We start from the raw sequence: 24,926 nt of genomic DNA, 5'->3' as shown, positions 1-24,926 counted from the left end.
ATTGGCGTGTGGTCCTCCATCTATGTTCTTTTGACCTCTCAGTGACGAGCTGGACTGGCACCCACTGTATGGGCAGAGTAACGTGGATCGACCCGGTGCATACAATTTGGAGATTTTCACTTAGGGGTGTACTGACTTTTGTTGCCAGCGGTTTAGACATTAATGGCTGTGTGTTGAGTTATTTTGAGGGGACAGCAAATTTACACTGTTATACAAGCTGTACACTCACTACTTTACATTGTAGACAAGTGTCATTTCTTCAGTGTTGTCACATGAAAAGATACAAGAAAAGATTTACAAAAATGGGGGGGTGTACTCACGTTTGCGATATACTGTGTACTGTAGGCCTGTACTATAACCTGTTCTAGACTCTAGCAACTGGATGCAAACAACAGGCTTGAGTGCAATAGCAGTGTTGTGTGGGTTAGGAACTCTCTCACCCGGCTCCACAGCTCAGCAGGATGAAGTGCTGACCTTCAATGTGAAGGGGGCCCCTTTGTCCTCCTCTGGGATGGCTGTGAAGGTGGTGATAGGATTGCCACCTGTCCGGGATTCACCCGGACAGTCCGGATTTTGATTCATGTGTCCGGGTTTCAGGCAGACCGAGACTCGGACACATTATTCAGACCGGGCTGTGGCTCCCCAAGTAACCAAGATAGTTACACACAAATTTGTGGCCAACTGGGAGCTGTGGGCAGCTGTCTGGGGTCAGGTTCAGCCAGCAAGTGCATTTTGGCCACACGCTATGCGCACTACAATACTATTCTCCTTGGGGCACTCAAAGGGGTCCCAGGCTGCTAAAGTGTTCGGGTTTGGTTTGAAGAAAAGGTGGAAACCCTAGGTGGTGATGACCTGGTCCATCTGCACACATGTTCTGCTACCTGCCTCCTTAGGATGATCAGCTTCCCTGGCGGCTTTTGTGACTCCCTGAATCCGGCGTGGGCCTGCATAGACCCACTCTCCAATCTCTCTCAAGTCTGGCCTCCAACATAGTCTCTCTGGCTTTTCCCTTTTTAAATACTCCCGCCCCTTTGCTAGACCTTATGGGCAGTGTAGTTCAGCTTCAGCTAATGCTTATAGCATACAAGTCCCAGAGTTCCCAGCATTTCTGTATGAGATGTATGATAAGTCGCAGGACACTGCCATCTTGTGGCAAAAAAGACAGTTCTGCAATACAGTAACATTGCACAGTGTTACAATTGTAACCAGATAATCAATGTTATTCACTTTACCTGTCAGTGGTCAGAATGTTATGGCTGATCGGAGTATATCTGCAGGCCCTTTTATTTACTGAACTGTATACTTGTAGCACCCCATACCTTAGGTAGGTGCTAGAGGTAGATTTTTCTCTAGTGTAGGTACATTTGGGCAGGCCTGTTTGTTTTGATCTGTGTGGGCTGGGAGTGGCTCAGAGTAGGCTGGTGATTCACAGCTAGCGTCATCTTTAGTTTACCTCCCTTCTGCTTCTAGAGGCTTCTAGAAGGAAGGTGGGGAAGAAGGGTGGAGCTGTCTGGGGCGTTCTAAGGAGCCCTGACCAATCCTCAACCTGGATTGGCAGAGGACAGGCCTCCCTAAATACCCAGGGTCAGCCCAGGTGGGGAGAAGTTGTTTGGGTGGAAGAACTGGAGATGGAGTGTTAGGCTGTTGGGGCCTTGGAGGGAGCCTTCCAGTCTGGGAGGAGGGGTGACTTTGGGTCTCGGAGCTGTACAGGGACTCCACACAACTCAAGGGGTGTCCTGAACGGAAGCAGGAGAGGACAGTAGGGAATACTGCCGGGCAAGCCTCCAGGAGGGATCCATCAGGTGTCCGTAAGTGGCAGGCACAGTCGGGAGAGCTGGGAGAGGCATGCTGGAGCGGACTGGGAGGCAGTCGGAGATGGACGTAGAGCCAGCGGGAGATACTGGGATGTTACTGGCATTGAAGTCAGGCCGCTGCGGTCAGGAGGGTTGTCAGGGTCTGCAGAGGGCTGACTGGGATCAGTAGTCCACCAAAGAGTGCAGCTAGCACTAGAACTTTCTTTACTACACCATAGGGGCTCGCGGCCCCTGCCTGTAATAAGTTACTTTGCTAAGGCCCGGTTGAAGCCAGTGTCAGGCCTAACCATGTGCTAGCTGAAGAAATAGAGATAGTCTGCAGCAAGTGTTGTGCAGGAGGAGAGTATCTAAATTGTCCCAAACCATGTGTGACGGGAGTCACTTTTGGTGGGGGGTTTGTGCAACTCAGCTTACCTTGGAGATCTCTGGAAACTCCGTGTGCAGCTTCCCCGGACCCTCTTATGTGTAAATCACTCTGTGTCCATTAGGGGCTCAGGGTGACCGAGAACCCCACTATGATCTGTGCTAGTCAGACTCAATGTTGTATATCTGTATATATTGTGTGTTGTCTCATGCTATTGTGGACTCTTTGCTGTGATCGTTTGGGGTGTGGTTGTATTCCATTGTTTGTGTCTGTCTGCCTTGGAAGAAACGTATATTATGGGATGGGTGTCTATGTAGATAGGGGGAGGGGGGATTCTTCCAACAGCTCTCCCTGTTGATAAGACTGTTTACTGATGAGAAGTTTGAATACACCTGACCTGTGTGTCTCTTGTGATTGGACAGTCAAGGGTGGGGGGGGGGGTGTCTTGGAATGGATATCTGAGGTAACATGTGCTGGAATAAAGGAGTTTTGATGTTGTTCACCCTACACTGAGTTACGTCTGGTGACTGGATGGGCTAAGGGGTCTTGGGTAGTGCTGATTCTGGACAGAGGAAGCATTTACGGCGGACATAGTCCTGTTGAGGACAAGGGTTTGTCACACCATACAACAATTGTTTCCTGAGCATCCCATGAATTCCTCAACCCCATCCAAGTTCTAATCCCTCTAACCCCTCAATAAAATAAAAAAAAAAGCTTTTTTGGACTTTTCATTGTCTTGGAGTGTCTGGAAGTGAACGCCGGGCTGGGCAGAGTGACAGGCGGGCCACAATCACCCAGCAACCAATACGGGGGGGGGGGGGGGTACCGCTAAATACTGAATACAGAAACCTAGGCTCAGGTATTTATATTAGCTGTATATTAAATATAAAGTACATTTTACGGCTTTGTGTGAAACAATAAGTGATAATTAATTTGATCTACTTGAAGTTCGGCTTTAAAAGTTGTTCGGAAACTTTTCCCATTGAGGAACTTCTGTTATGAAGTCGTCTACGGAGATGTGAAGTCGGGTGACGCCGGCTGATCTTGAGTTACCTTGTACTCATTGTTATGTGTGCGGGATGATTTGAAAGGCATAATATTTTCTGCTTTTAAAAAGACTTTTAATAATCAGCGTGACAACCTCCCGCTGATTGTATGGGGAAGTGAATTAATTTTTCTCTTTATTAAATGCGCTCATTTAAGGCTCCGAAGACGCAGAATTTTTTTTCTTTTCTGAAGAAAAAGAAAAAAAAAAAGTTTTGTTGCTCAACCTTTCAAAATGTTTGACTTTTAATAAACTCCTAAAACTAGCGGAAAAAAAATACTCAAAAATAATAAGTAACACATCAAAAGCGCCAACAATGGTGAAGCAAGACAGGTTGGTGGGGGGGGGGGGGGACTTGAATAGAGAGTGCCATAATTGCAACAAAGCTGGACAACCACCAATCAGAGAGGAGACACATCGGGGGGGGGGGGGGGGATACGCCCAAGGAAGGGTTTGGGACTTTGAATGAGGCACCTCCTATATTGTAGACATGTGCGATTAGTTTCATACGAATCGAAAATTCGTACGAATCGAACATTCGTACGAATTTCCGTAAATTCGTACATTCGGGAGGATCCAAAATACGAATTTCTATGCTTCCGAATTTTGTACGAAATACAAAATTTCGCTTACGAATTTCGGATCCAAATTCCTAACGAACATTTGTAATTGTTACAAAAAGTTAACGAACCTAAAAGTTAAAAACCCAGGAAGTCATCACAGCACAGGGATGGGGGGAGCCCCTCATAATGAGCACAGCACAGGGATGGGGGGAGCCCCTCATAATGAGCACAGCACAGGGATGGGGGGAGCCCCTCATAATGAGCACAGCACAGGGATGGTGGGGGCCCCTCATAATGAGCACAGGGATGGTGGGGGCCCCTCATAATGAGCACAGCACAGGGATGGTGGGGGCCCCTCATAATGAGCACAGGGATGGTGGGGGCCCCTCATAATGAGCACAGGGATGGTGGGGGCCCCTCATAATGAGCACAGGGATGGTGGGAGCCCCTCATAATGAGCACAGCACAGGGATGGTGGGGGCCCCTCATAATGAGCACAGGGATGGTGGGGGCCCCTCATAATGAGCACAGCACAGGGATGGTGGGGGCCCCTCATAATGAGCACAGGGATGGTGGGGGCCCCTCATAATGAGCACAGCACAGGGATGGGGGGAGCCCCTCATAATGAGCACAGTACAGGGATGGGGGGAGCCCCTCATAATGAGCACAGGGATGGTGGGGGCCCCTCATAATGAATACAGCACAGGGATGGTGGGGGGGCCCTCATAATGAGCACAGCACAGGGATGGTGGGGGCCCCTCATAATGAGCACAGTGATGGTGGGAGCCCCTCATAATGAGCACAGTGATGGGGGGAGCCCCTCATAATGAGCACAGGGATGGTGGGAGCCCCTCATAATGAGCACAGGGATGGGGGGAGCCCCTCATAATGAGCACAGCACAGGGATGGTGGGGGCCCCTCATAATGAGCACAGGGATGGTGGGGGCCCCTCATAATGAGCACAGCACAGGGATGGTGGGAGCCCCTCATAATGAGCTCAGCACAGGGATGGTGGGAGCCCCTCATAATGAGCACAGGGATGGGGGGAGCCCCTCATAATGAGCTCAGCACAGGGATGGTGGGAGCCCCTCATAATGAGCTCAGCACAGGGATGGTGGGAGCCCCTCATAATGAGCACAGCACAGGGATGGTGGGGGCTCCTCATAATGAGAACAGCACAGGGATGGGGGGAGCCCCTCATAATGAGCACAGTACAGGGATGGTGGGGGCCCCTCATAATGAATACAGCACAGGGATGGTGGGGGGGCCCTCATAATGAGCACAGCACAGGGATGGGGGGAGCCCCTCATAATGAGCACAGTACAGGGATGGTGGGGGCCCCTCATAATGAATACAGCACAGGGATGGTGGGGGGGCCCTCATAATGAGCACAGGGATGGTGGGAGCCCCTCATAATGAGCACAGTGATGGTGGGAGCCCCTCATAATGAGCACAGCACAGGGATGGTGGGGGCCCCTCATAATGAGCACAGCACAGGGATGGTGGGAGCCCCTCATAATGAGCACAGGGATGGTGGGGGGCCCTCATAATGAGCACAGCACAGGGATGGTGGGAGCCCCTCATAATGAGCACAGGGATGGTGGGGGGCCCTCATAATGAGCACAGGGATGGTGGGAGCCCCTCATAATGAGCTCAGCACAGGGATGGTGGGAGCCCCTCATAATGAGCACAGCACAGGGATGGTGGGAGCCCCTCATAATGAGCACAGGGATGGTGGGGGGCCCTCATAATGAGCACAGGGATGGTGGGAGCCCCTCATAATGAGCTCAGCACAGGGATGGTGGGAGCCCCTCATAATGAGCACAGCACAGGGATGGTGGGAGCCCCTCATAATGAGCACAGGGATGGTGGGAGCCCCTCATAATGAGCTCAGCACAGGGATGGTGGGGGCCCCTCATAATGAGCACAGCACAGGGATGGTGGGAGCCCCTCATAATGAGCACAGGGATGGTGGGAGCCCCTCATAATGAGCACAGGGATGGTGGGAGCCCCTCATAATGAGCTCAGCACAGGGATGGTGGGGGCCCCTCATAATGAGCACAGCACAGGGATGGTGGGAGCCCCTCATAATGAGCACAGGGATGGTGGGAGCCCCTCATAATGAGCACAGGGATGGTGGGAGCCCCTCATAATGAGCTCAGCACAGGGATGGTGGGGGCCCCTCATAATGAGCACAGCACAGGGATGGTGGGAGCCCCTCATAATGAGCACAGCACAGGGATGGGGGGAGCCCCTCATAATGAGCACAGGGATGGTGGGGGGCCCTCATAATGAGCACAGGGATGGTGGGAGCCCCTCATAATGAGCACAGGGATGGTGGGAGCCCCTCATAATGAGCACAGCACAGGGATGGGGGGAGCCCCTCATAATGATAAATTCATCATAACGAACATTCGTAATTGTTATGAAAAGTTAACAAACCTAACGAAAATTCGTATTTCGTACGAATTTAAATTGAATTTCGGACACGAATTAGGAAATATGAATTAATTCTAATGCGAAATGGAACGGAACGAAACAAAACAATTTTATTGATGGCGCACATGTCTACTATATTGAGGCTCGATACCTCCATTCCTATTCCTGATACAATGGAGAGGGGTTAAAGAGGTTGTAAAGCTCCATTTTCAAGTTGTATGTATCGGTAAGCCAATAATAAGGTCTAGAATAAGGCTTACCTATAGGTACAGTAAATATCTCCTAAACGTGCGCCGATATCTACTTTGTACTGCGCCGATGATGTCATCGGCGCATGCGCTGCAAAGAAACGGCCCTCCGTCATGTTTCTTCACTAACGAGTGCCATGACCGGCGGCTCCATCCAATCAGCATGCGATCGCATCCCCAGCAGCGCCCCCTAGTAGCTATTGCATGAAATGGCGTACAGGTTTGTGATTCCGCACAATAGAGCCGACCTGCCGCAGTACATGTATGTTAGGCTCTCCGCGATTGGTTAAGGACAAACAAAACTTTTTTTTTTTGGTGAATAATATTGTGTTGCAACAATGATATTTCTTTCCCAATCCTTAGACAATTAAATGCAACAAAACTAAAAAAAAAATGCTTTTTTTTTGAGCAATGTTAGTTTAACCCCTTCAAAACCGGGCACTCCTCTCCCCCCTCTTCCTGCCCAGGCCGATTTTCAGCTTTCAGTGCTGTCACACTTTGAGTGACAATTACTCGGTCATCCAACACTGTACACATAGGACATTTTTATCATTTTCCTCCCACAAATAGAGATTTCTTTTGGTGGTATTTATTCTGGGAGATTTATTTTTTGCTAAAAAAAGACAGAAAATTATGAAAACAACTTTTAGAAAATTTTGTAAATAGGTAATTTTTCTCCTTCACTGATGGGCACTGATAGGCAGCACTTATTGGGGGCACTGATAGGTGACACTAATGGGCGGCACTGATGAGCACTAATAGATGGCACTGATGGGCTCTGAAAGGCGACACTTATGGGCACTGATAGATGGCACAAATAGGTGGCACTGATGGGCGCTGATAGGTGGCACTTATGAATCCTGATAGGCGGTACTTATGGGCACTGATAGATGGCACAGATAGGTGGCTCTGATGGGTGGCACTAATGGGCAGCACTGATGGGCACTGATGAGATGGCACTGAAGGGCACTGATGAGGAGGCACTAATATGCAGCACTGATGATCACTGATAGGCGGCGCTGATGGGCTCTGATAGGTGGCACTTATGGGCACTGACAGATGGCATGGATAGGTGGCACTGATGGGCACTGATGAGATGGCATTGAAGGGTACTGATGAGGAGTAGGGATGAGCCGAACACCCCCCGGTTCGGTTCGCACCAGAACCTGCGAACGGACTGAAAATTCTCACGAACGTTAGAACCTCATTGACGTCTATCGGACTCGAACGTTCGAAATACAAAGTGCTCATTTTAAAGGCTAATTTGCATGGTATTGTCCTAAAAAGGGTTTGGGGACCCGGGTCCTACCCCAGGGGACATGTATCAATGCAAAAAAAACTTTTAAAAACGGCCGTTTTTTCGGGAGCAGTGATTTTAATGATGCTTAAAGTAAAAAAAAAAAAAGTGAAATATTCCTTTAAATATCGTACCTGGGGGGTGTCTATAGTATGCCTGTAAAGTGACACGTGTTTCCCGTGTTTAGAACAGTCTCTGCACAAAATGTCATTTTTAAAGGAAAAAAGTCATTTTTTCGGGTCCTGGCAATATGGATGAAAATCAGTGAGACAAACGGCATGGGTACCCCCCAGTCCATTACCAGGCCCTTTGGGTCTTGTATGGATATTAAGGGGAACCCCGCACCCAAATTAAAATAACGAAAGGTGTGGGGCCCCCAGGCCCTATATACTCTGAACAGCAGTATACAGGCGGTGCAAACAAGACAGGGACTGTAGGTTTGTTGTGAAGTAGAATCTGTTTGTAATTTTGAACGGGTACATTTTTAACGTGTTTAGCTCCAGCCAAAAAATCTTTTTTAAGCTTTTTGGAAAACATAGGGAAGGGTTATCACCCCTGTGACATTTGTTTTGCTGTCTGTCCTCCTCTTCAGAAGATTTCACCTCACTTTTTGTCCCAATGACAAATGTTTTTTGAAAATTTGGGTTTTTTTGTGGAACAAGGATTGGAAAGCATCAGTGGAAAGGAGAAATGTTTTTCCCATATTAACTCTTACAGGAGAGAATTTCCCTTCCTAGGGGTAGATTTCATCTCACTTCCTGTTGTCTCCTTCCGTTTGTAAGTAGGAGTCGTTTGTAAGTTGGATGTTTGAAAGTAGGGTCCTGCCCTATATACTCAGCAGAAATTGGTGCCTTAGGTGTTGTTGTGGCCACAACACTGTAAGCCCTCACAGGGCCCTGCTGTGAAATATTAGATCAAGAATTGTAATTACATGCCCCTGTTGAACAAGGGCAGAAAAATTGGGCCTTTGGTGGTGGTGGTGGTGCCACAACACTATAAGTCCTCACTCGCTCTTGGTGGGTGCAGAAATGGGCCCTGCTGTGAAATATTAGATCAAGAATTGTAATTACATGCCCCTGTTAGACAGGGGCTGAAAAATTAGGCCTTAGGCACTGGTGCTGGTGCCACAACACTGCAACCCCTCACAGACACTCTAGTTGGAACGCAGGAATGAGCCCTGCTGCAAAGTATTGCATCAAAATGTGTAATTACACGCCCCTATTAAACAGGGACTGAAAAATTGTGCCTTAGGCACTGGTGGTGGCGCCCAGAACCAAAAATGTTCTTACAAGCTATCAGCGTGATGATTGAGGAGGAAGAGGATAATTACTCAGGATAGTCACTCAGCATCAGCATAGGCAGTCTTTGAAGGGATCTGAGAATTCAAAAAAAATTATTCGGTTACATCAGCATCAGGTGCTTGGTAGCTGGTGGTGATCCAAGACTGATTCATTTTTATGAAGGTCAGTCGATCGACCGAGTCGGCGGACAGACTCACCCTGTGATCGGTTACAAAGCCTCCAGCAGCACTGAATGTGCGTTCCGAAAGAACGCTGGATGCAGGACAGGCCAGTAGCTCAATTGCATACTGTGCAAGCTCTGGCCAGTGATCCATCCTCAAGACCCAGTAACCCAGAGGATTTTCGGTGGGAAAGGTGTCCAAGTCTGATCTTGCCTCTAGGTATTCCTGCACCATGTAAAACAGACGCTGGCGATGGTTGCTGGAACCGATCATACCTTGGGGCTGCGGACCAAAAAATTGTCTGAACGCATCGGTCAGACGGCCACCTTCTCCACCGCTCCTTCTTTGACTGACCGAAGCCTCAGCAACACGTTGTCCAGAAACAGGAGTTTGTAACCTCCCAGTCTTTGGGAACGGGCACAGACCTTTCTGCAAGGCCTCCCGAAGATGTTTCATCCTCTGCTCCCTCTGCGATGGCAAGATAAGGTCCGCAACCTTACCCTTGTAACGTGGATCAAGGAGGGTTGCCAGCCAGTATTGGTCCTTCTCCTTGATACCACGAATACGAGGATCCTTCACAGGCTTTGCAGGATCAGGGAGGCCATGCAGCGTAGGTTTGCTGAGGCATTCGGTCCGGAGTCCTCTGGGTCACTAAGGACAACATGGTCCGCAGCCACCTCCTCCCAGCCACATACAAGTCCATGTGTTTCTTGGGACTGATCCCTTAAAGACTGCTGCTGATGCTGAGTGCCAGGCTCCACCTCCATACTGACACAATCTTCCTCCTCCTCCTCCTCCTCTTCCTGTGTGATCGGCAGGCACGCAGGAACACTGTCTGGATAAAGGGGGCCTTGAGAGCTAAGGAAGTCCTCCTCTTCCTCCCTCTGTTCTGCCTCAAGTGCCCTGTCCATTATTCCACGCAGCGTGTGCTCCAACAGGTGGACAAAGGGGACAGTGTCACTGATGCATGCACTGTCACTGCTCACCATCCTCGTGGCCTCCTCAAATGGTGATCATGGCCCACTGGTATGGGGAAAAAAAAACAAGCTCCCCTGACCCTGTCCTGGTGCCATAGTCACACAGGTACTCATTGATGGCCCTCTGCTGCGTGTGCAGCCACTGCAGCATGGCCAACATTGAGTTCCACCTGGTGGGCATGTCACAGATTAGGCGGTTCTTGGGCAGGTTAAACTCCTTTTGGAGGTCCGTCAGCCGAGCACTGGCATTATATGACCGGCGGAAATGCACACTCCTGGCCTGCCTCAGGACATCCTGTAAGCCCGGGTACCTGCCCAAGAACCGCTGCACCACCAAGTTAAGGACGTGAGCCAAACAGGGCACATGGGTCATTTGTCCCTGTCGGAGGGCGGAGAGGAGGCTGGTGCCATTGTCGTAAACCACCATTCCTGCCTTAAGTTGGCGTGGCGTCAACCACCTCTGAACCTGCCCCTGCAGAGCTGACAGAACCTCTGCCCCAGTGTGGCTCCTGTCCCCCAAGCACACCAGCTCAAGCACCGCATGGCATCTTTTGGCCTGTGTACTTGCGTAGCCCCTTGAACGGCTACGGAGCACCGCTGGTTCCAAGGACAAAGCACAGGAAGAGGCCATGGAGGAAGAAGAAGAGGTGGAGGAGAGAGGTGTGTCACAATGATTAGCATTTTGGAGGCGTGGTGGCGGAACAACCTCCAACACTACTGCACCTTGTCCTGCATCCTTCCCAGCTGCCAGCAGAGTCACCCAATGCGCCGTGAAACTTAGGTAACGTCCCTGTCCATGCCTGCTGGACCATGAGTCAGCGGTAATATGCACCTTACCGCTGACCGCCCTGTCCAGCGAGGCATGGACATTGCCTTCCACATGCCGGTAGAGAGCCGGAATCGCCTTCCGTGAGAAAAAGTGGCATTTGTGTACCTGCCACCGAGGAACCGCACATTCCACAAACTCACAGAAGGGGGCAGAGTCTACCAACTGAAAAGGCAGCAGTTGAAGTGCTAGCAATTTTGCCAAGCTAGCATTCAACCGCTGGGCATGAGGATGGCTGGGAGCAAACTTCTTTCGGCGGTGCAGCAGCTGGGGCAGGGAAATTTGCCTGGTACAATCTGACGTCGGTGTACCGAAAGCAGATTGCCCACAAGTACTTGGCTGTGACACACCTAATTCTACACCTTCATTCCTCTCAGTGCAGGTCTCAGAGAGGACTGAAGGTATAGTGGGGTTGGAGATCTCAGCTGATGAGGAGCAAGGAGAGGTCCTCTTTGTTCTCTGGTGTGGGTCTTTTAGATACGCTTGCCAACGAACTGCATGGCAGGTCAACATATGTCTGGTCAAGCATGTGGTACCCAAGCGGGAGATGTTTTGGCCATGCGAGATACACTTGAGACATATGTTGCAAATAGCAGCGGTGCGATCCGATGCACTCGTCTCAAAAAAGGCCCACACCAATGAACTTTTTGAATAACGCGCAGAGACTGCAGCGCCCTGCACATGTGGAGCTTTGGGGTGTGATGCAGTCAATGTGCTGCCCTTAGGCTGGCCCCTGGAGGGCATCCTGCCTCGTTGGTGATGTGCCGCCTCCTCCTCCTCCTCTCTCCTATCAGGCACCCACTTTGAGTCAGTGACCTCATCATCCCCTCCCTCCTCATCACTGGAGCAAACCTGGCAGTATGCTGCAGCAAGGGGAGCATGACTGCCAGATTGCTGTCCTTCTTGGGCACCCCCTCTGTCCGTGCTCGTGTTACTGCCTTCATCGAGCTCAGTATCATCATCAGAGCCTTCCAAACCCTGGGCATCCTCCTGGAGCATGTGCCCAACACTGTGGTCAAACAGTTCGAGGGACTCCTCAGGAGGACATGGTGGGGCTAGGGAAGGAGTCACTGATGACATTGAGCCGAGGGAAGAGGCCGCTGCTTTGCCAGACAAAGTACCCTGAGCACGGGTGAGAGAGGATGGGGAGGATGAGGACGGCTTGGTCATCCACTCGACCAAGTCTTCCGCATGTTGCGGCTGAACACGGCCAGCTGCCGAAAAAAAGGCCAAGCGTGTCCCATGGCCACGTGCTGATGAGGATGCACCATCTCCACGACCAGCACTAGACACAGAGCCTGCTTGCCCTCTCTTATTGGCTTGTGGCTGTCTGCCTCTCCTTCTTGGCCTTCCAGACATACTAATGGCCTGTAGCTGCACTAAGCTGGAATATATATATATATATATATATATATATATATATATATATATATATGTACTGATACTCAGTGGCGTAGTGTGGGTTGTCAGCACCCGGGGCAAGGCAAGTAATTTGCACCCCCCCAACCTGCGGACTTTTAGCTATCCCTGAGTCCCTTCAAATACAATAGTACTGACCTACCTGATTCCTATACTGACCACTACACTGAGAACTACACTGTCCACTACACTACATTGTCCACTACACTGACCACTATACTATACTGACCACTATACTATACTGTCCACTATATTACACTTACCACTACACTGACCACTACACTGACCACCACACTACACTGTCCACTATACTGACCACTATACTACACTACACTGTCCACTATACTACACTGACCACTATACTACACTACACTTGACCACCATACTACACTGACCACTATACTACACTGACCACCATACTACACTGACCACCATACTACACTGACCACCATACTACACTGTCCACCATACTACACTGACCACCATACTACACTGACCACTATACTACACTGACCACTACACTACACTGACCACTATACTACACTATACTGACCACCATACTACACTGTCCACCATACTACACTGACCACCATACTACACTGACCACCATACTACACTGACCACCATACTACACTGTCCACCATACTACACTGACCACCATACTACACTGACCACCATACTACACTGTCCACCATACTACACTGACCACTATACTACACTGACCACTACACTACACTGACCACTATACTACACTATACTGACCACCATACTACACTGTCCACCATACTACACTGTCCACTATACTACACTGTCCACTATACTACACTACACTGACCACTATACTACACTATACTGACCACCATACTACACTGTCCGCTACACTACACTATACTGACCACCATACTACACTATACTGACCACCATACTACACTATACTGACCACCTACTACACTGTCCACTATACTACACTACACTGTCCACTATACTACACTGACCACCATACTACACTGACCACTACACTAACCACTACACTACAATGTCCACTATACTACACTATACTGACCACCATACTACACTGACCACTATACTACAATGACCACTATACTACACTATACTGACCACCATACTACACTGTCCACTATACTACACTGACCACCATACTACACTGTCCACTATACTACACTGACCACCATACTACACTGACCACCATACTACACTGACCACCATACTACACTGACCACCATACTACACTGTCCACTACACTAACCACTACACTGACCACTACACTGATCACTACACTAACCACTATACTACACTGTCCACCATACTACACTGACCACCATACTACACTGTCCACCATACTACACTGACCACCATACTACACTGACCACTACACTGACCACTATACTACACTATACTGACCACCATACTACACTGTCCACTATACTGACCACCATACTACACTGTCCACTACACTAACCACTACACTAACCACTATACTACACTACACTGACCACTATACTACACTGTCCACTATACTACACTGTCCACTATACTACACTATACTGACCACCATACTACACTGTCCACTATACTACACTGTCCACCATACTACACTGTCCACCATACTACACTGTCCACTACACTAACCACTACACTACACTGTCCACTATACTACACTGACCTCCATACTACACTGTCCACTATACTACACTATACTGACCACTATACTACACTGTCCACTACATTAACCACTACACTACACTGTCCACTATACTACACTATACTGACCACCATACTACACTGTCCACTATACTACACTGTCCACTATACTACACTGACCACTACACTACACTGACCTCCATACTAAACTACACTATACTGACCACTATGCTAACCACTATACTATACTACACTAACCACTATACTGACCACTACACTGCCCCCCATAGTGACACTACACTGACCTCCATACTATACTACACTACACTGTCCTGCCTACAGTCTCTCTCGCCCCCCTCCCTCCCCCTCCCAGTAACAAGACTCTCACTCACCTTCTTATCCTGGCTGCATCGATCCGAATGAGGAGGAGAACACAGCGGCGGCTCACTTTCTTCTCTCCCCCGCGCTCTGCTTGCTGCCATGTTCAGTGTCCAGCGCCCTGTGATTGGGTGTATGGGGGTCATGTGCGGAGGCGGGACGCTTCACATGACCCCCATACACCCAATCACAGGGCGCCGGACACTTAACATGGACGGCCGGAGCCCGGGGACACAAAATTAGAAATTAGGAGGAGGCAGCCAGTGACACATACTGGCGCCCCCTTAAATATCGAGCCCGGGGCCACGGCACCCCCTGCACCCCCCACGCTACGCCACTGCTGATACTGCAGCTAGCAAAATCAACTGCCTGCCTGTAGTATGAGAACACCACCAACCTTCTACAGGTAGCTTTAGCTGAACACTGTGCAGAGCTCGCAAAAAACTAACTTGTAGGTTTTGCTGAACACTGTGAGCAGGACGCACTGCACTAACTTGTAGGTTTAGCTGAACACTGTGAGGTGGACGCACCCCACTAACTTGTAGGTTTAGCTGAACACTGTGAGCAGGACGCACCCCACTAACTTGTAGGTTTAGCTGAACACTGTGAGGTGGACGCACCCCACTAACTTGTAGGTTTAGCTGAACACTGTGAGCAGGACGCACCACACTAACTTGTAGTTTTAGCTGAACACTGTGAGGAGGACGCACTGCACTAACTGTAAATAGTCTAGCTGCCTGACTGTGGCACTAATAGGATCAAAAGAACACCAGTAATTTTCTTCAGGTAGCTGTAAATACTGTAACAAGACAAGCCTGCCTGTCAGTAGGAAGATAATAGAAACGGATCTAGCTAAACTGAATACAGTGTGTATATATATATATATATATAACACCTGGGATGCATATATATACACAATACACTGTAAGTGCAGCTAACTGACTGACTGTTCTGCCTAATCTATCTAACTCAAATCAAATGTCACTGTCTGTCTCTCTCTCTCTCTCAATGAACACCGGAACACACACTACACAGGGCCGCCGTGCAGGCGGCCTTATATAGTGTGGGGCGTGTACTAAATCCCCTGAGCCATAATTGGCCAAAGCCTCCTTGGCTTTGGCCAATTACGGCTCTCTGTTCAGACGGTGCTGTGATTGGCCAAGCATGCTTGGCCAATCATCAGCCAGCAATGCACTGCGATGCCACAGTGAATTATGGGCCGTGACGCGCCACACGAATTTGGCGCGAAAGGCCTATATCGTTCGCAATTCGGCGAACGGGCGAACAGACGATGTCATTCCAGAACAATAGAACTGCCCCGCCCCGTCATCTCCCTATACTGGGGGGGGGGGGGGAGTGGTTAAAAATCGTGTTACTGCACATAAAAAGTGCGCATTCTATTCTGTAATTTGTTCTGATTAAAATTACATTAAAATCATTATTCTGATACAAATCACTGGAGTTATTTACAAATAAACAAAATTATTGCTTTCAATTTTGTGTTTTTTTAAAAGCAAAACGTGTAAATATAACAAACGAAGTAAACAAAAATTTTTTTAAAGCATTTGTTCTTCTGTCCCTTTGCTCCACCCTCTACCCACCTCCAAGTACCGTCCCTTGGTTCCACCCCCTACCCACCTCCGAGCACCGTCCCTTTGCTCCACCCTCTACCACCTCCGAGTACTGTCCCTTGGTTCCCCCCTACCTACCTCTGAGCACCATCCCTTGGTTCCACCCCCTACCCACCTCCAAGCACCGTCCCTTGGTTCCACCCCCTACCCACCTCCGAGCACCATCCCTTGGTTCCACCCCCTACCCTCCTACGAGCACCATCCCTTGGTTCCCCCCTACCTACCTCCGAGCCCCATCCTTTGGTTCCACCCTCTACCCACCTCCAAGCACCGTCCCTTGGTTCCACCTCTACCCACCTCCGAGCACCATCCCTTGGTTCCACCCCTTACCCACCTCTGAGTACCGTCCCTTGGTTCCACCCCCTACCCACCTCTGAGCACCGTCCCTTGGTTCCACCCCTTACCCACCTCCGAGTACCTTCCCTTGGTTCCACCCGCTACCCACCTCCGAGCACCGTCCCTTTGCTCCACCCTCTACCCACCTCCCAGTACCGTCCCTTGGTTCCACCCCCTACCCACCTCTGAGCACCATCCCTTTGCTCCACCCTCTACCCACCTCCGAGTAGCATCCCTTGGTTCCAGCTCCTACCCACCTCCAAGCACTGTCCCTTGGTTCCCCCCTACCTACCTATGAGCACCATCCCTTGGTTCCACCCCATACCCACCTCTGAGCACCGTCCTTGGTTCCCCCCTACCCACCTCCGAGCACCATCCCTTGGTTCAACCCCCTACCCTCCTTCGAGCACTGTCCCTCGGTTCTACCCCCTACCTACCTCCGAGCACCATCCCTTTGCTCCACCCCTACCCACCTCCGAGTAACGTCCCTTGGTTCCACCCCGTACCCACCTCCGAGTACCCTCCCTTGGTTCCACTCCCTACCCACCTCCAAGCACCGTCCCTTTGCTCCACCCCCTACCCACCTCCCAGTACCGTCCCTTGGTTCCACCCCCTACCCACCTCTGAGTACCATCCCTTTGCTCCACCCTCTACCCACCTCCGAGTAGCATCCCTTGGTTCCACCTCCTACCCACCTCCGAGCACCGTCCCTTGGTTCCCCCCTACCTACCTACGAGCACCATCCCTTGGTTCCACCCCATACCCACCTCCGAGCACCGTCCCTTTGTTCCCCCCTACCCAACTCCGAGCACCATCCCTTGGCTCCACCCCCTACCCTCCTCCGAGCACTGTCCCTCGGTTCTACCCTCTACCCACCTCTGAGCACCATCCCTTTGCTCCACCCCTACCCACCTCCGAGCCCCGTCCCTTGGTTCCCTCTACCCATCTCCAAGCACTGTCCCTTGGTTCCACCCCCTATCCACCTCCGTGCACTGTCACTTGGTTCCACCCCCTACCCACCTCCGTGCACTGTCACTTAGTTCCACCCCTACCCTTCTCCGAGCACCGTCCCTTGGTTCTACCCAACCCCAGTACCACCTTAGAATACAGAATCATGTATCATTGCAATTTGTAGGAATGTGTTAATGATAACAAGAAAAGCAGCACCATAGATCTCCTGAAGCCAGCAAAAATAGACCCCCACAACAACAAAAGATCCCCCTTCAGCAACTACATATCCCCCAGCATTAATACACCCCCACAGCAACAATAGATCCCCTAGCAGCCTGCATCATGAGACTCCTCCCTTAACAGTAGATCCCTCCCAGTAACAATTGCCCCCAAACAAAATAAAACACCCACCAGCAACAATAGACCCCCACCAACAATAGACCCCCACCAACAACAATAGACACCCCAACAACAAAAGATCCTCCTCTCACAACAACAGTTCCCCCAGCAACAATATACCCCCACAGAAACAAAAGATCTACCAGCAGCCTGCTTCAGTAGATGCCTCCCTCAACAGTAGATCCCCCCCAATAACAACTCTCCCCCCCCCACAAAATAAGACCCCCACCAGCAACAATAGACCCCCTGCAACAATATACCTCCACAGCAACAATATACGCCCATTGTAACAATAGATCTCCTAGCAGCCTACATCAGTAGAATCCTCCCTTAACAGTAGATCCTTCCAAGTAATAATTGCCCTCTAACAAAATAAGACATCCACCAGCAACAATAGACCCCCAAAAACAACAATAGACCCCGCCAACAACAATAGACCCCCGCCAACAACAATAGACCCCCACCACCAACTTTAGACCCCCGCTAACAACAATAGACACCCCAACAACAAAAGATCCTCCACCCACAACAACAGTTCCCCCCCAGGAACAACATACCCCCACAGCAACAATTGATCCACCAGCAGCCTGCTTCAGTAGACTCCTCCCTCAACAGTAGATCCCTCCAGTAACAACTCTCCTCCCCCACAAAATAAGGCCCCCACCAGCAACAATAGACTCCCTACAACAACAGACCCCCCCCAACAACAATAGGCCCCCTGCAACAATAGAGTCTCTGCCCTGCAACAATGGATCCTCCAGCCCACCCCTTGTCATTACATACATTTAGTGCTGGAGGTGCCTGAACTGCGTTCCCCCCACGTTCCCACTGAAAGAAATCCCTGGATTGGGGTGTCAATTTTTTTGCAATGCAAAGCACAGCAAAGTGACTGCAGCATGTGTGGAACCTGTAGCGGCTGCATGCTATCTTTTATGTGGGTAGTTGGGGGTTGGTAAAAGCGCAGCTCAGCCGCCACCACCCATGTGAATGAGGCCCAAAGGTCATTGATTGTGGATGGTGACCCAGGAGAATGCTGGGATGGGGGATTCAGAAGATAGAATTCTTCAATACTTTGTATCACTTCACAGTAATATTGTATATATTCCGGCTTCTTGTGAAGATTTGGAAGATGATTATTTCTATTTTCACAGCTTCACAGTTCATTTACACATTTCTGTTCATTTGTTTGCTGCAAAATTTATTTACAACGCTAGCTAAAATTTTAGGGGAATTTTACACCAATTGAGTTTAAAGCTGAACTCCAGAAATTCAGATCCTTGGTTAAAAAATGAAGGTAGTCTATGAGGTAAGTCCAACGAGGTGCGTGACATCTCCTGGGCTTATCTCTATTATTTATATCTGAATAGTTTATGGCTCTGCCGCACCATACACTGACACTCGGGGCTGTGAGAGAGGAGAGAGAGGCACACAGAGCAGCTATGCCCCTCCCCTTCCCCTGCCCAATCACCGAAGCCTTTGTATTATGTGAACTAATTCCCAATATACAAAGGTTTCTGTGAATGGGCAGCAGAGGGGAGGGGCATAGCTGTTCTGTGTGCCTCTCTCTCCTCTCTCACAGCCCCGAGTGTCAGTGTATGGTCCGGCAGAGCCATAAACTCATCAAATATAAATAATAGAGATACGTTCAAAAGATGTCCTGCACCTCCTTGGACTTAACTCATAGTGTGCCTTCACTTTTTACAAAGTGGCTGAATTTCTGGAATGCAGCTTTAAATAGAATTCCAGGCTGCCCATTCAGAGAAGCCTTTGTATTTTGTGGATGAGTTCACACAATACAAAATATTTTGTGACTGAGCAGGAGGAGGGGAGGGTCGAGTTATATCAGCTGCACTGAAAAATACAGAGATAGCTGACTTCTGGGAGTGCAATCCAACTGTCAGATATAAATAATAGAGATAAGCCCAGGAGATATTATACGCCTTGTTGGACAGGCAAGCCTCTGTAAGAAAGATGTATTTTCTTACCTATTTTCAGCCCCCTCCGATCTGGTCACATGATCCTCTGTGTCAACCACTGGCGGATGTAGGGGAGAGGAGGGAGCGCCGAGAACGGCTACAATTCTGGGTGCCAGAATAGGCTCACCCATAGGCTCCTTTGGATCATCCGTTCTCAGCTCTTCCTCCTCTCCCCTACATCGAGAACAGATGGTCCATAGGAGTCTATGGGTGAGCATATTCTGGCTCCCAGAATTGTAGCCGATGTCTGCATTCTCTCCTCTTCTCTGCAGCTGCCACTGGTTGACACAGGGATCACATGACCAGATCGGAGCGGGCTGAAAATAGGTAAGTACATGCATATTTGTTACACAGGTTAGTCGGCATAGGTGTTAGGAGGGGGGAGGGATAGTTCTAAGGCTAGATAGGTGTATAGCTGGAATTTCACTTTAAGTGCCAGATATGTTTTGTAAAGTCCAGATACCCTGGAAAGGAAGACACACCACCGCACCCAACCCGGCCCAAAAGGTGAATCAACAAGATGGCTTCAGCCAGACTCCACCTTTTCCTTTCCAGTGAATGCTGCAGAGCCAATAGATGGGCTCCTTATCCGCCTGTATCCTTGAGTAGGAATCACCAGAGTTGAAGTAGGTTTTGTCTGGAGAGGCACCCCAAGTTCCTAGGGGTTACTGTAATGTCCAAATATTGATTTTATAAAAAGTTGAGTTCATTAAGCATTAAGTATCCATCATGTTTCATGGGGTTCTGAAGGTCCCCCTTCATCAAGGTTTTGTGGAAGTGTGTGGGCGGGGGTTGGGTGGTCAGCCTCTACTCATTGTGAAGGGGTGGTACCAGGCTGGACTGTCTGTTGGCGATCTCTCTATTGAGTTTGCTGTATGACAAGTAATACTCTAATTCTCACTTTTTCTTTTTCTCTGTATCACTGCTGATTTGATGCGCCAAGGACAACCCAGCATAGGACTTCTGTGTCCTCTCCTATGGGCTCCAGGAGACATTTTGGGAAGCCTGTGTCAAATATTTGATACTAAGTTCCTGTGGGATGTTGGTGGCCATGTTGGTCTTCAATGTGTTATAAATAGCACAATCTGTGTCATAAAGGTTCCCTGAGAGGAAGTGAATTTAGGGACGATTTCCTATACTGCTTAGGGGAGATCGGTGCAGGAGTTAGCCCTTCTTCACCTTGGAGGTCTCACCCTGGAGGGTATCCTGAGTGGAGGAATTGGGTATTCTGACTGATGCATGCTTGCTCAGCATCAACCATCATGGGAACGATTTCAAGATTACCGAAGGTTCCTCATTGAAGGAAACCTCATTTTTTGGTGGTTCTTGCTGCTAGAAGGAACATTCGGAACAAAGCCCTCAAGAAAGCAAAGAGTACTGAAGTCACTGAGCTAAAGAAAAAAATGTGAAGGTCTTGCTTGTTTTCTGGATCTGTGAATTTTTGCTGATATTTTTCCCTCGTTTTTGCCAATCTGCAAAACTGTCCAGTAAGATTGGTAAACTGGTGTAAGATGAAGTGAAGAGAAAGAAGGGGGATTGTTGCGGTGCTTACAAATAATAATGGAAACCATTGATTTAGAATTATACAGTATCTGACAAAACTGAGTACACCCCTCACATTTGTGTAAATCTTTTCTTCTATCATTTCATGTGACAACACTGAAGAAATGACACTTGTCTACAATGTAAAGTAGTGAGTGTACAGCTTGTATAACAGTGTAAATTTGCTGTCCCCTCAAAATAACTCAACACTAGGGATGAGCCGAACACCCCCCTGTTCGGTTTGCAGCAGAACATGCGAACAGGAAAAAAGTTTGTTCGAACACGCAAACACCATTAAAGTCTATGGGACACGAACATGAATAATCAAAAGTGCTAATTTTAAAGGCTTATATGCAAGTTATTGTCATAAAAAGTGTTTGGGGACCCGGGTCCTGCCCCAGGGGACATGTATCAATGCAAAAAAAAGTTTTAAAAACGGCGGTTTTTTCAGGAGCAGTGATTTTAATGATCTGTGTGCTAATTATACCCTTTTTTTTTTACATAGGGGAGAGAAGACTCGGAGGACACCCCTCATCCGAGGAGAAGAGAGACGCCCCACTTCGGGAAGAAGGGGAAATACCACCATCCCAAGAAGAGCAGGAGGAGGAAGAAGATGTGGTTGAAATTGCCACCACAACAGGTGAGTGTCTGTGACCACAGGCTCAGGTAAGACATGGATACTGGCAGATTTTTGATATCTGTTTTTGTTTGGTTTCTCTTTTTTTAGGTGATCGAGATCCTTTCACATCCGAAAGTGCCCAGATGCTGATCGGGGAGATCATGGGGTGTAATTTGGAATTGGAGAACCTAAAGACAAAAATCAATGATGTGATTAAAAGAAATAATAACATCATTGATGTTTTGGGGCAAATTTAATACCCCACAAAATCACTTTTGTTTTTGTGTGGTACAATGTTCTAAATTTTTTTGTAGTGTTTAGAAAAGCCAAATTTGGAGGATGCACACAGTGTGCCAACATGTGCTATCTGCCATCACGGGAGATCAATGGACGCGTTTTGGGGGTGCAACCCCTTTCTCAATAATAAAGTAGCGTTGAGGAAGGGCTTGCTCCCCCAAAACACGTCCCTTGATCCCCCCTGATGGCAGATAGCACATGTTGACATTCGTAAATTGGTGTGCATCTTCCAAATTTGGCTTTTCAAGGGGTGATTTGACCCCATCTGAACGCTATATCAAACACAGTTCCTAAATACACATGTCTGATATTGCCTTCAGGTTTTACCATATGTGAACTTTGTAAGTTCAAGTTTTTGGTCTTTCTTGTTGGTTTTACACAGGCCTGTTTTATCGTAAATGGACATTTCTATTTTTGATAATGCCACCCCAAAAATTGTTATACAACAAACATGTTGGTTTGTTCTAAAAACCGTTTCTAAATGCACATGTGATTGTGCAGGTATTAAAAAGTTTGTCAATCAAGAATGTGTGGTTTATTGTCTCAACGCGACAACATTTTGTGGTGATGTAATTGCTGTTTTCGTAAAAAAATGGTGGTTATTTCCTAATGGCAAATCCTCTTTGCACTACAAGAGCATTTTCATTGCAGTTTTAAGAGCACTTGTAGTATAAAAAGTGTATACGCCTTTAGTAAATAACAGCCAACAGTGCTTTGTATAAGGTTACACAATCACGCCATTTTCAGGACTCCCCACATTGCTGTCAGGCTCAGCTAAAACAAACACAAGCAGTAAATGTCCACAAAGAATTTCTTTGTTTTTTTTTATTGGAAAAAGGCTTCACAAATTTGAAGGCATATTGATGGCCCCCCTACCCGCAAAGAACTCCAGGTATCGTAACCGGACATCACGGGCACTCAGGGAGGGCAAGCCAGGACGGCTGCTTTCAAGCGCCATCAGTGTTTCAGGTATCACTCCGGCCTCAGGCCCAACTGAGCCAGCATAGTTGGCCGAATGTTTGCTTAAAAAGTTATGGAGAATACAGCACGCCAGTATAATATGGTTCAGTTTATACTCCGCCATATGTCAGAAAGAGGCGGAAAGAGGCGAAACCTGCTGGCCAGGATTCCAAATGTGTTCTCCACCACTCTTCGGGCTCTGGCCAGCCGGTAATTAAAAACCCTCTGTTCCGGGGTGAGGGTCCTCATCGGGAATGGCCACATCAGGTGGTCCCCCAGCGCAAACGCTTCATCAGCAACGAACACGAATGGGAGTCCTTCCACATTGTCCTCTGGAGCTGGCAAGTCCAAGCTGCCATTCTGGAGATGCCTGTAGAACTCCGTCTGGGCGATGACTCCACCATCGGACATCTGGCCATTCTTCCCCACGTCCACATACAAGAAGTCGTAATTAGCCGACACCACCGCCAAAATCACAATACTATTGAACCCCTTATAGTTGAAATAGTACGACCCCGAGTTGGGTGGTGGGATGATGTGGACATGTTTCCCATCAATTGCCCCTCCGTTAGGAAAGTCCCACCGCTGGGCAAAGTGGGAGGCCACAGTCTGCCATTCCTGTGGCGTGGAAGGAAACTGTTGAGGAAAACAAAAATAAATTAATATTTTTGCACAGAAACATGGCAAGCAGATTAGACACAAACATTATGGGGCAACCTCCAGATAGCATTTATTAAGGGGAATTTAACAACACCAAAGTCTAAGGTACACCTATCATATTCCCCCTTCCCCCCTCTCATGGGCCATTTCAAACATTATGGGGGGTGTGGAAATCTTGTACAGGTAACCCTCTTCACTTCATTGAGAGATGAATGCCTAAATACAGGGTATTACTTGGAACAGCCCCTCAGTTACACTATTGGCAGTCCACTGGACAGGTAAGAAGTGTCAGAATACAAAGATATAAATACACACTGTACACATTTGAGCACATTTGAACATTCTGCTATTACCTATCAAGATAATAATAGCATCTTAAAAATTCAAACAGTACCATTGGAAAGTATACAGGCAGGCCCTTGCACTGCATGCTTTGGGGAATTCATCCATAAATCTGACCAGTAAAGAGGTGGGTATAGTGTGTATGGGTTTGGCAAAGTCAGCAGATAGATGATTGAGGATAGAGAATTGGGATCAGCTGACTTAGCAGTTGGGGGAGGGAGGGTTACTAAAAATGATTTTGGGACACCACAAAAATTAAGCCTCTGCCACTCTGCCAGAATTTAAAGCAAAAATAACATTTCTAAACATTTTAGGGGGTGTTTGGGGTAAAGCACTACTATGGAGCTGAAAAAATACATTGTTAAGTGACTACATGAGGTGAATATAGGGCCAGGAGACACCATGCTGGGGAGGTTATTGAAGGCCAATCTGTATGAAGGACCTAAAAAAATAATGACATAAAAATCCAGCATGCATGAGGACAAAGGGGACATTCACAGCAGATTCCAATCATGGTAATTAGGGAACGAGGAAAGAAATACAATATGTTATCAAACATTAAATACAATAAAATGTGACATTAAAGGATAAAAATCTTACCTTCATATACTCCTTCTGCAGGACCTGGATGATGGCAGAACAGGTCTCTGGGATAATGATCCCCAGAGCCTGGGGGGAGATGCCTGTCGAGAACTTAAAGTCCTGCAGGCTTCTCCCTG

This window comes from Aquarana catesbeiana, linkage group LG03 (assembly GCF_042186555.1).
Source record: "Aquarana catesbeiana isolate 2022-GZ linkage group LG03, ASM4218655v1, whole genome shotgun sequence".
In the NCBI taxonomy this organism is placed as follows: domain Eukaryota; kingdom Metazoa; phylum Chordata; class Amphibia; order Anura; family Ranidae; genus Aquarana; species Aquarana catesbeiana.
Note: the sequence above shows the minus strand (reverse complement) of the source record.